Here is a 9,545-nt window from a genome sequence, read left to right as displayed (position 1 = left end):
GAATTGCATCTCCCACCCCAAGGCTTGGCTCCGGCCAGCAACTTTCTTGACTGTGATGGCCCCATTGCTTGGTTCCAGATCTCCTTCAGGACATTTGATGCTTGGAAATGAAATGTTAGAGAGAGTTATTTTCTCAGCATCTCTGGAAATAAATAGCTGCTTGCCCTCTGTTAAAAAATAGTGCTCAGCAATAAAAGGGAAGCACGTTGGCAAGGCCTCTCCACACAGGAGCTGATATGCCCTGGGGCACGGATGAGGTACCTGCTCTAGGGGCTCCCGAGCAGCCCAAGGCAGTGGTTCTGAAACCACTCAAAGTGTGGCCTCCTGACCAGCTGCATCTGCATCTCAGCATCATTTGGGAACTTGTCAGAAATGCAACTTCTCGGCACACATCCCAGACCTGCTGAATTCTGATAATTCTGATGCACAAAAATTCTAAGAACCTCTGGCCTAAGGGTCATCATCATAGAGATGATCTCTAAACCTCTGGAAACTATGTGTGGTCTACTGTATTATTTTTAACAAACATTCCACTCTGCTCTCTGGAGGAGGATTATCTTTCCCCACTCCAATGACAGCAGATTTGGCCACGTGACTTATTTTGGTCAATGGAATCTAAGCAGAAGAGCCTTGTATCACTTCCAAACAGAAGTTTTAAGATACAATGAGTGGTTCACTGTGTTCTCTGCTGCCCTCCCCCTCCCCCTGCCTCCTGCCATCACTTTGCAAGAGATACTGATGTTCCAGATGGAGCCTGCTCTATCAGTCTGGGTCCCAGAGTGAGGATGACATGGAACAGAGCCACAGCCAACCCACAATGGACATATGGCAAAAGTAAGAAAGTAGCCTTTGGTCTATAAGCTATTGAGCTCTCCAGGGTTTTGTTGTTGAAGTATAACCTACCCTATCCTAACTAAAGAAATAGGGATATTTTTTCCCCAATATACTTTAAATAGAACCAATTAGCTCTTGTTGGCATCACTGAAATCAAAAGCAGTGGGAATGGACCTACAGGGTGGGGGTGTCTTGTATCATAAGAAGATGCTTGGCCTGACTATGTCTTGGCCCCCCCGGGCAAGTGACTAGACATAAACCCATCTAGTCAAGGTACAGTCTCGACAAGTCATCATTATCCTACCCACCAATGCCATATCCAGGAGCTGAGCATCATCTGTGAGATGTCTTACCAGAGGAGAATAAGATAATAGAAGAGTGCAGGTCTGTGTCTGTGCTGCTTACATCCAACAGGCTCTGGCTGATAAGCCTCAGTGTTAAGAACTCCAGGCAATTAAGGGGGCTCAGATATTTAGAGAGAGAGAGAGAAGAAAGAAAGAGAGAGAGAAAGAGAGAAAGAAAGACAGGAAGGAAGAAAGGAAAAAAGAAAGGAAGAAAGAGGGAGGGAGGGAAAGGAAGGGGGAAGGAAGGAAGGAGGGAAAGAAAGAGAGAAGGGAAGGGAGAGGGAAGGAACAGGGGAGGAAGGAAGGAAGGGAGGAAGGAAGGAAGGGAGGAAGGGAGGGAGGGAGCAAGGGAAGGAAGGAAAGAAAGAGAAAGAAAGAGAAAGAGAGGAGGGAGGGTAGGGAAGGGAAAGGAAAAGAAGGAAAGGGAAAAGGAGAAAGAAGGAAGGAGGGAGGGAGGGAGGGAAGGAAGGAAGGAAAGGAAGGGAAGGGAAGGGAAGGAAGGGAAGGAAGGGAAGGAAGGGAAGGAAGGGAAGGAAGGGAAGGAAGGGAAGGAAGGGAAGGAAGGGAAGGAAGGGAAGGAAGGGAAAGAAGGAAGGTCACACTCAGAATGCTGAGCAAGACTGAGACCCAGGGGACCTCTCCCTGTCCTCCTCCATACCTCTCTTGGTTTATGAGGCTCTGTACACAGACTGAGATGGAGCTCAGAATAGGCTGCAAGACTCCTGGATTTGGGGCAGTTTACCTTCTGGCTTCCTCAGGAAAGTCCACTTGTGCTTTTTGCCTGAGTCGTCTGATCCAGTGATCTCCTCTGCACTTCTATAGTAACAAACCCAGGATAGCCTATAATAGCATAGGACTTCTTCCTGAAGGTCAACTCCATTAGCACTTCCTCCACAAAACCTTTCTTCATCCAACTGTCAATTCTTTCCTTGGTCTAGAAAGCAATTGGCACTGTGCCAAATGGATTGACTTCTGTATCTGATTGTCCACAGCGGAATCTTTGAGAGTCACGGCATTTATCATAAGGGAACAAGAATGTTCTACACAGTCTCTATTTTTTAGACCTAGTATTGATTGACCAAAGCCAATTTAACATACAATTGCAAACGAACACATGGTATTAGCTTCAAGCTTAGTTGCTAAGAGATGATCTCATTATAATTCAAAAATCCAAAAGCTCATATTAACCTCTTTGACTCAATGTAAACCTTGTACCCTTAAGAGGAAGAGAATCATTCACTAAGACTCAGGCTTGTACTCTGTGTTTAGGGAACGAAGAAAAAGAACAATTGTATGACAGTCACTTTAAGAAAATGACAATAGCAAAAGAAAGGTTAAAAAAAAATCTATGAACTAAAAGAGAAAGCAGAAATGATGTGTGGAATGTGAAAACAGGCTGCCTCCAGTGCTCACGTTCTCAGCTTCAATTACAAGAAATTAATAGGCAGGCATTTATATTGAAATAGTTTATTGTATTTCTGGACAGCCACTCTCACTTTTAGGTCAAGTAATTTCCAGTCTGATGACTTCAGTTGTCATTAGAAAGGTAAATAGTAGAAAAATTCAGTGAAGTTTAATGAAAAAAGTCAAATAAATATTTTTGTATTTTAAAGTGGTATTATTGGCTTCTCAACTGCAGAATTAGGCACTTGAAATGCACATTTTCCCCATCTTTTTCAGCTAGTGTTTAACTCTATGCTGATTTGGCAGCATCTACCAAAAGCCTTTAAAATTTTGTACATTTTAATCCATAATTCCATGTCTGAGAACTTATTTAAGGAAAATGAGATGCCTGTGCAATTATTTATGGTCAGGGATATTCATTTTCAACTCATGATAATCAAAAGTTGGAAACAACTTAAATATTCAGCATCAGAGTATTGGTTAAATAAATGACGGTATATCAGTATAAGGAAATATTAAGCACATGTTAAAAACTACATTCTTAAAGAATATTGAAGGAATGAAGGACAACATATGTGTGTACTCATACACATATACATACACATACAGCAAATATGATTCTCTGGATGCCAATAATAACAAAAAACTATTTGAATGACTGAAGCAGTTGTGACAAAGGTGACATTAAGATGCATTGGAGAAGAGGTGGCTTTTTATAAATAGGATCAGATCAATTTTTTTCCATGAGGAAAAAAATGCATTTTGACCTCTACCTCACACCACACACAAAAATCAATTATATACCTTTTATGTAGCTCAATTATTTATGTATATATACATATAATATGTAAAAAATATACAAAATATATAATTTTATGTATATCAATTATTTATCTATATATATGTAGCATATATAAAATATTTTTAAAGTGAGAACTAAAATAAAACATTTAAAAGGAAACGCATGAAACTATCTCCATGACCTGTGGTAGGCAAACTTTCTTATATTGAACACAAAAATTTCTAACCATAAAGGGGAAACAAGATAAATTGAATTTTACTAAAACAAAAACTTCTGTTTATCACAAAAAATATTAAGAGAGTAAAAAATTAAGTTACAGAAAGGGGAGAAGAAAACTGTAAAATGTGTATCCAACAAAAGACTCATTTTCAGAATATATACAGAAACCCTACCAAAAACCCTCAGATAACATAGAAAAACGGCCAAATATTTGAACAGGAAATTTTTTAAAAGATATCCAAATTGCTGATATACATATGCAAAGATGTTCAACTTGTATAGCCATCAAGAAAATACAAATGAAACTACAATGTTATACTACTACATACCATTGTAATAGTTAAAACGAAATAGATGATTCATATGAAGTGGTAGCAATGATATGAAGCAACTGAAACTCTCATACACTGCTGGTTGGAGTGTAAATTCATACAACTTTGGAAACTCTTTGGATTCCTGTAGTGTCTACTAAAGTTAGACATACACATGTCACGACCCAGCAATTCTATTCCTATTTACCCCACAGAAAGTGTACATATATTTACTAAAAGAGGAGCAAGGAGAAGGAACAAATAATGCTATGCACAGTAGCATGAATAAATCACGCAAATATAATGTTAATCAGAAGAAACCAGACAGAAAGGGAAAACTCCTACGTGATTTGGTTCATATACGGTTCAAAAACAGGCAAAACTAATCTATGGTCACTTTCAGATACTGGTTACTTTCAGAAGTGGGAGTGACAAGGAGTCACTTCTCAGGGATGATAATGTTCTTTTTTTAAATTTGAGAACTGTCTACACGTGTTAGCTATGAAAAACTCCATCGTGCTGTAAACTTGTGATGCACTTTTCCGAAAGTATGTTATACTTCAATAGAAAGCTATTTTAAAGGCTTCAAATGATAGATGTTTATTTAACTCAAGCTACAGAAAGTTTAGGCAGTAGAGAACCAGAATGTACCTCAACAATGTCTTTGAGAACCCAGGCTCCACCATCATGCGCCTTTATGATCAGCCTGTGAATTACGTCTTCAAGGTTGTAAGATGCCTGTGACATTTCTAGGCATTGCATCTGCATTATGGGAAGGGAGGAGACAAAAGGCCAAAGGCCAAAGAACATCCAGCTGAGCCTGCGTCTGTGGAATTGAGGATCCTTTTTCACTTTAGGCATCATAATTTTCTATGGTTTCCAAATGTTCCACAAGGATATGTATTAATGTTATTTTAAAAAGAAAGCTCTGCTAAATGGATAGCAATAAAGCAAAATTATCCTCTGATTTTGAACTTCAAGCCTGTAGAGGTAATTCACAGAGTTTCCCATTGGGCTGAATAATTGGAGAATCCTTTCTATGCCTGTGGGGCAGAAAAATAGCCCTGGTCTTATTCTTGAGAGGGTGAAGAACAATGAGCTGCTCCTGGAGTCTCATATTATAAGGTGCATAGACACCTTGTGTGCGTGGGCCCTAAGCAGTATTCTTTGGGAGCAGAGGTGTTTCTGACCTGAAATGACTTGGGGAAAATGGCAGCATCCCACTCAGCCAGGGTTTGGTGTGTAGGTGTCTGCCGCTGCTGTTCCACACTCAAATGCATATTTTATCCATTTTTCTGGAGCTCTGCAGGGTAGAGCTTAGCTCAGAATAATTAAGGAGAAATGCAAATCAAGAAATAAGCTTGGTTATAATTTAATTCACTGAAAGAAGACAAAGTAAAAAGCAGTATAAATTATATTTCAACACAGTTGATTGCCTGAACGATACCATTGATCAACATTTTTTCTAAAGATAAAAACCTTTGCGATGGCTTGTGCTTTGAACAGTCAAGTTTATTCACCCTATCTAAAGGATAATTCTTGGCCCTGAGGCTTCAGTCTCTTACGAGGCTTCAATCTCTTACTTGTCTTCAGTTGTTACTATCTGTGAAAACTTGGAGAGCAGCAAACAAACTCCATGGGAGCTTCCACATGGAGAACCCAAGGAGAGAGCTCTCTCCCTCTGATTTTCAAGTCAAGAACCATTTGAAGAGGGACCTAAAATTTTCCAGTGAATAAAAACAGGAAGTTGATGCATGATGGTTTTAAATTGTGAGAAGGGAAATAGTGTTAAAGAAGAATGAAAAACCTATATAGTTTTTAGACTTCGCTTTCAACAGTATTTATTTCCTGCCCACTTTGTATGAGGCCCTGTGCTAAAACCTGCCGTATTCAGAGAAAAACTCTCACACCACAAGAATCTCCACTATTACAGGCACACACAGTCCCCCCCCCCGCAACACACAGACATTCCTCTCCACCACCACCCTCACAGCCATACCCTCCACAGTCACCCCCACAGACACCCCCACAATCACCTCACAACCCTCCCACAGCCACCATCCAGAGTCACTTTCCACAGCCACTACCCAGAGTCACCTCCCACAGCCACTACCCAGAGTCACCTCCCACAGCCACCATCCAGAGTCACTTCCACAGCCACTACCCAGAGTCACCTCCCACAGCCACTACCCAGAGTCACCTCCCACAGCCACCATCCAGAGTCACTTTCCACAGCCACTACCCAGAGTCACCTCCCACAGCCACTACCCAGAGTCACCTCCCACAACCACCATCCAGAGTCACCTCCCACAGCCACCATCCAGAGTCACCTCCCACAGCCACCATCCAGAGTCCACTTTCCACTTGGTTCACTCGTATGTTCAAAGGATGGAAAGATCACTTTTGGTTTTGTGATCACCTCCCACAGCCACTACCCAGAGTCACCTCCCACAGCCACTACCCAGAGTCACCTCCCACAGCCACCATCCAGAGTCACCTCCCACAGCCACCATCCAGAGTCACCTCCCACAGCCACGATCCAGAGTCACTTTCCACAGCCACTACCCAGAGTCACCTCCCACAAGCACCTCCACAGCCATAAAGATCCACCTTCAGTTTCTCTAAGACATCAGGCTCTCACCTGCCACCTTTACTACATATCAGGAACACTCTCCTCTCCCTCCTGCCCTTACAACGCACTCTCCTTGATCTGGCCAACTTCTACTCAGCCATTCTTCTGAGAAAGGCAGGTCACCTGAGTCCTCCTGAGTTTCTCTGCCTATGTTTTTATTTAGAAGTTCTCCCCAGAATAACATTTAAAGGACAAAGGAGACAAAAATAAAATGTCTTTTATGACTCTGTCTAAAAGTCTTGCTTAATCAACATGCTGATGACATAGAGCGAATGTTTATTCAGTACATGTTACATGCCAGGCATTGCTCTTTGTGCCTGGGGGGAATAACATAATTTATTCTTCACAACAGCCCTGAGAGTTGGATGAGTAGGCTTGCTATTGTTCCAATTTTACAGATGAAGACACTGAGGTACGAAAAGGTTAAATACATTTTCCCCAAGTTCACAACGCTGGTCAGGGAGTCTTTGAATGCAGAAAATGCCCAAATATGGACCCCTGACCCTGAGCTTTTCCATGAGCTTGAGACTTGATGGACAGCTCCATTGGATGACCCCAAACTCTACTAGTCCCAGCTAAGTGACATCTCTCCCCACAAGCCTGCTGTGTGTTCTTTGTTACCTCTTTTGCAAGTAGCACAGTCATGCTCCCAGGAACCCAGGTTCAAAAGTCTGTGTGTTCTGGGACTTTCTGCTTTTTATCTCCCCTTCTAGCCTCTAGATTCTATACTCTAGTGCTGTAGGGTGTATTCCCTGCTTTCCCTTCCTTTAGCCAATATTCCATTCCAAATTTCATAACTACATAGCTATCCTGCTAGTTGGCAACTCACATCTATAATCACTCCTACTTCATCCACTTTATTCACAGGTCAAAGATCTTTAATAACACCCCTTCATGTACTGTGCTAAGTAAAAACACTCCTGCCTGTCATTTCAACAGCTGTTATCATCTGGGCTCAAGGTACCTTCCAGGTTTGCTACCCACTGCTACATGTTTCCTGTGTCAGATTGGACGGTTCCCCAAACACTTCCTGTTTCCCGTATGTCTCATACGCTTGCCTCTGTCCAGACTTCTTTAATCCTCACCACCACCTACTACAATAAAAGCATGTCCCAAATGCCCTGAACTCTGCACAGCCTTTCATGAATACACCAAACCAACATGTTCTCTTCCTACTTTGAAACGCCATGATTCTTCCGACCTATATACTGTATCACAGATGTGTGTGTCTGTCACGGCCTCCTTAGAGATAGGAATTATGTCTTCCTCATCTTGGTTTCCAGCAGGAGTCAGAGTGCTGTCCTAACTGGTGAATGTTAAAACTACACTGAAGTTGAATATGATGACATGGAATTGACTGTAAATGAAAGTGGGCACCATGCTTGCCCCATGAAAGAGTTCTATGCAATCTTCCCAGCTGGGTTTATAAAAACTGATTAAAGTTCATAGTAAATACGGAAATAATATACACTTTCCCAAGATAAAATAGAGATAAACCGTGGGCCAAATAGTGAAGTTGGTGCCTTTAAAACCAAAGCATTGTCATAGAAATGAAAACTTGGAATGTCAATTGGATATGTATCAATCAATAAGGGAGCAGTTGAAAGGTTTAAGGTTGATCTTTTCAGTGGACGACACCTGGGCATGAGAACAGTGATGTGAATCTGTGCTTGTTGACATGAGATGTTCATGACAGCGTTAAGTGACCAAAGCAGATTAGATAGCAGGGAGTTTATTCACATTTTTAAAAACATATGCCTGTGGTGTGTGTCTAAAGAAGAAAAACCTGGGAAAATATACATCAAATGTTAACACTGGTTATCTCTGTGTGGTGAAATTAAGGTTAATTTATACATTGTTCTAAATATTTTTACTGAAGTTTTGACCTGAGCAAAAACAAAAAAATATTCAACTTTCATTGGGAATATAGTGGTCATGTGTAGCCTAACTACATGCTGAGGTGTGTGAGAGGACATTGTGCCATTCTCAGGGGTAAACCAGGCTCTATAATTGTGGTTGAATTAGTAAGAACAGCTAAAATGTTTGCTGTTGCTTTATGCCAGGCATTCTGCCAAGAATTTATGTACATTAATTTTTTCATTTACTTGTCATAACAGCCCTTTCCTGCTTTATTTTTCTTTACAGTATATGTCACTTTCTGATATTAAACAGTTTACATATTTCTCTCCTTCACTGTATGCTCTTCTCACTAGAACATAAGCTACCTGAGGGCAGGAATGTTTGTTTAATTTGGTCACTGCTATATGCCTAGTACCTACTGCAGTGCCTATCTTAGTCCATTGTGTGCTACTATAATAGAATACCTGAAACTGGGTAATTTACAATTAAAAGAAATTTATGAAGCACTTGGTTCTGGAGGCTGGGAAGTCCAAAACTGAAAGCTCACATCTGGTGAGGGCCTTCTTGCTGCATCATCCCACATCAGAAGGCAGAAAGGCAAACGAGCTCACAACAGAGAGCAAGAGGGGGCCAAACTCACTTTCATACTAAACTTGCTCTCACAATGACAAACTTGCTCCCAAGATAATGACATTATTCCATTCAGGAGGCCAGAGCCCTCATGACTTAATCACTTCTTAAAGGTTTTACCTTTCAACACTGTTGTATTGGGGGTGAAGTTTTTAATACAAACTTTAGAGAACACATTCAAACCACAGCAAGTATTATTTCTATTTTACAATTATGACTCTCTTTAAGAGAGGCTAAACAGTTTGTCTAAAGACACACAGATATGAAGGAGCAGAGCCATGTCTCAGCCCCGATATTCAAGTGGTTCTGGTTCTGAACTGCTCTCTCTCATCAATTACACCAAACCCTTGAATGAAAATGTCCTCCTTCTCCTACCTGTAGTCAACCCATGGGGGATGGAGAAATGTGGCATAAGCATTTGCAAGAATGGTTTTCTTTTGAGTATTAAATTAGCAGGATCTTCACATAATAAATGAAGTTCTATCATCCACAGGGGTCACCATAACAGG

Source organism: Aotus nancymaae, unplaced genomic scaffold, assembly GCF_030222135.1.
Source record: "Aotus nancymaae isolate 86718 unplaced genomic scaffold, 86718_ANA_hifiasm-v0.15.2.pri h1tg000014l, whole genome shotgun sequence".
NCBI classification, from domain to species: Eukaryota; Metazoa; Chordata; class Mammalia; order Primates; family Aotidae; genus Aotus; species Aotus nancymaae.
The sequence above is the reverse complement of the archived record's forward strand: the minus strand, read 5'-3'. Positions refer to the sequence as shown.